The 4,009-nt window shown below is 46.9% G+C and overlaps 1 non-coding gene across 1 annotated transcript; it reads left to right on the forward strand.

Annotated features, from left to right (window-relative positions):
- Positions 1-1,760: 1,760 nt before the first annotated feature.
- LOC120693623 lies at positions 1,761-1,867 on the forward strand. Its single transcript, XR_005683081.1, has one exon. It is a non-coding gene; the product is annotated as a small nucleolar RNA R71 (small nucleolar RNA).
- The last annotated feature ends 2,142 nt before the right edge of the window (positions 1,868-4,009 follow it).

The raw sequence follows: 4,009 nt of genomic DNA on the forward strand, positions 1-4,009 counted from the left end.
TCTCCATACCTGATCAGGTTGAGGTCGTTTCATCCGTACCTGGAGAAGTAGTAGCGGTCAATGACATCTTGTTCTTCTTGTGCCACACTTTCTTGGTCTTCTTTGATGGTGTAGACGGCGCAGGAACAGGATCCTCGGATGTAGTAACCTTTGATTTACCCTTCTTCTTAGACCTTTTTGAGTTCGCTGGATCTTCTTTCATAATTGTCTTCATAAAAGGTATAAGACTATCTTTTTGAGAAGGTGTGACTTCGACTTCTTTGATTTTCTGAGGATTTGGCCCAAATTTGACCTGAATCATCAAACATTGCTCTCTCTTGGGTCGGAAGTAAAATTTATCCTCTTTACCATTGATATGGAGTCAGATTTCTCTGGCCCCAACATCAATATGTGCATCTGCTGTATTGTGGAACGGCCGTCCTAGAATGAGAGTAGTCTCCTTCTGATTATCCATATCAAGTACCACAAAATCGACTGGGACGAAACAGTCCTGTACTCTCACTGGGACAACCTCAGCGATTCCTTCTAGGTGCCATACTGAGGAGTCAGCCAATTGCAACTGCATGGGTGTTGGTGTCAACTCTGTGTAGTTGAGTTGGTCGAAGACCACCTTCGGCATCACACTAACACTGGCTCCCAAATCACATAAGGCTTTGTCAAAGTTCTATGCCCCTATCGAACATCTGATCATTGAGAATCCTGGATCCTTCTTCTTCTCAGGCAATTGTTGAAGTATGGCTGCACTGCATGCCTCAGTGACCCTTGATATAACGAGCATAGGTCGGAACCTTCATCGCATCCATCAAAGGCACATTGATGTTCACTTGTTGTATTATCTCAACAAAGCGGCTGAACTACTCATCTGTACTTGGCTTCTTTGCCCACATAGGAAACGGCAATACTTGGGTATCATAAAATTCATGCGGAGCCGCCCTTCATGAACCTTCTCGGGTTCCTCCTCCAAAGGTGGTTCTTCTACCACCGGGCTAGCTTTCTTCCTGTTAACATGGTTAGGATAAGGCGGGTCTTGAGTAGTTTTACCTCCTCGTGTGGTTATCGCCTTAACGTTCTCCAAAGTAGGGGGCATGGTAGCAGCCACTTGAGCTAATTGAGTCTCAATCATCTTGTTGAAACTCATCTGATTCTTGATGGCAGTGGAGATTCCGTCCATCTTGGCATGGATGGTCTCCATAGATTTGTTTATAGCGGCCAACTTCTTCTGAAGTGACTCATTGATCTTCGCTTGGCCATAGACAAGATCTCTCAAGGTAGGCTGATTAGGGCCGAAAGAATTCGAATTCCCATTACCTCCTTGGTAATATGGGCGTGGTTGATTCCACCCCTGACCTCCTTGTGGACGAAACCCATTACTGCCATTGAGGGATAGAGCTTCTTCTTGGGTTTCTGGGCAATTGTCGCCCGAATGTCCAACATTCCCGCAGACCTCACACGTCATGCGAGTTTCCAAGGCTTGAAGTGTTTGCATCTGAGCCTTATCTTGGGAATAATCCTCAAATTTCTTGAGGAGGAGATCAATCTTTATAGCGAGCATGTCGGCCTCCTTGACGGAGTGCATACCTCGCTGGTGCGGTTGGAGGCGATCATCGCTCCAACCTTGGTTGGAAACCATCTTCTCGATCAATGATGTAGCTCTTTCAATGGTCAGCGAGAAGAAAGCTCCACCCGCAGCGGCATCCACATGATCACGGGATGACTGTGTCAACCCATTGTAGAAGTTCTGTAGAATGAGCCAATTATCCATTCCATGGTGCGGACACGCCAGAATATACTCCTGAAGCCTCTCCCAAGCTTCCGGAATTGACTCATTTGATGCCTGCTTAAAGTTCGAAATCCGACCACGAAGAGCATTGGTTTTGCCCGTTGGGAAGAACTTCGAGAGGAACTCCTTGGCACATTTGTCCCAAGTATCCACAGCAGCTTTGTTAGCATAAAACCATTGCTTTGCTCTCCCCAAGAGAGAGAACAGAAACAGACGGAGCCGGATTGCATCTTGCGATACACCCTTGATAACAAAAGTACTGCAGAGCTCCAAGAACTGCTGGAGATGAGCGCTGGCATCCTCACTGGCCTCACCACATAATGGGCTGGCCTACACCATCGTAATGAGACCCGTCTTGATCTCGAAATTTTCTCCTCCGGTGTTAACCTCGGGTCCGGTCGTGACTTGGTTAGCAGACGGAGCAGAGTAATCACGGAGTGTCTTCTGGGCCATAGCTCTAGGAGCTGACGACGATGCGATGACTGGATCAACTGCCGGGAGTGATCTCCGAGGTGATATGAAACGAGCTCGCGTCCTCCTCAAAAGTGACCCTGGATCGGAATGAAAGTTTTGCGGCAAGTCGAAACCGGTCATACACTACCCTGTTTTCATATCAACAAAGACAAGAAAACAAGGCCAAGTTAGCCTGTTTAGCAAGCAAATACCGATTTCGATTTTGTTCACAACTTTGTCTATATATTTCACTCTGTGCCTTCCCCGGCAACAGCGCCAAAAACGCTTGTTGGTGCCTACCAACGTCACCTAACGTGACGCCCGCAGACGCCAATTTGGGGTACCAGTATTTCATGAACCACGAATAGATCCGCAAGCGCACGGAATACCGCTGTAGCATTTTACCCGGGAGTATACCAGGGTGTCATTTATATTTCCGCGGGGGAAAGCGATGAGTGAGAGAATATATAGATTAGTTGGTGAGCTCTATCTAGATTGGATATTCTCATGCATAAACAGGGGTAAGATAATAACATGGTAGGAGGTAGTGTGACACACACACAAACTACTCTCTTGGATAAATAAAAGAATAAAGATTGCTTTAGGTTGGGAGCAAGGTAAAAGTCAGAGCTCGAGTCAGCTGTGCTAGGCTAGCTGTATCTACACTTTTTCATTAGTTAGCTTGTTAGAGATTAAACTACACAATAGGGAGATCGCTATCGAAGTAACGGGAGGAGCCGTACACCCTGGCGACTTTATGTACCTCCTACCCCCCATACCGAACGTGGAGGATTACTAAAAGGCTCGGACAGGGCTATCACCACCTGCCGGCTACCTCTACAAACCGTGGGTATAGTTGACATCCAGCAACTCTTAGCTAATCTAGACACCATGTCTACACTAGTAAGGGATACTATAGTGTCTTGCGCGGAGCCCCCACCCTCCGGATGGATAGACATCACACTAGAGCAATCATACAAATACTGGAGCAGTTGATAGAGTTCTAAGAACAAAAGACTAACCATCTCCAGCACAGGGCGATCATGCAATGCAAGCATTGAATAATAACGCAACCATGACACGAAGCATATACTCGATAACTTAGAATATACTTCAAACAGATATCGGTAACCATAGTCTAATTCTATTACAAACGTCCGAATATTACAAGAGAGAGCTAGAGATGAACCAATACCAGACTCTCGAGCAACTCCGGCGGCATGACTACTAAGCCTAATGACTATGCAAGGAATGCAAGAGAGGAATTGAGAGGATTGTGGTGAATGTGTGTGTGTGTCCTATTCTCCACCCCCTTGTATTTATAGCAGGGAGCCACGGTATGAAGCATGCACAACCGACGTAGGGGACCAATGGGGAGGCGCCACGTGCCCTGGCTGAGGCGGTGGGGCCCACGGGCCTAGTCGGCCGACCAGGTAGGTTGGTCGGCCTGCCCGGGCCACCAACCGCCCCCAACTTCTTCTGGCAGGCTGTGTTGGGCCTCCTTGTCTGATCTACGTTGGGGTTGGTCTATCTTGACTCATATGAATTGGGTTCTTGCATCACTTTTGGTCCATCTGAGCCTGAATCGGTGCTCTGATAATTTCTGCGATTTTATGTCAGGGCAAAGTGTGCTTGCAACCTGCATATTACCTTGAAAACACAACTTGCATATTCTAAAAGGAAAAGTGTGGTTTAGGGACTTTATTGGATAAGGATGCATGTAAGAAATGCAAACTCTCATGATTTTCTGATCAAGTTGACGCCTGGAAATAATCG

This window comes from Panicum virgatum, chromosome 9N (assembly GCF_016808335.1).
Source record: "Panicum virgatum strain AP13 chromosome 9N, P.virgatum_v5, whole genome shotgun sequence".
NCBI classification, from domain to species: domain Eukaryota; kingdom Viridiplantae; phylum Streptophyta; class Magnoliopsida; order Poales; family Poaceae; genus Panicum; species Panicum virgatum.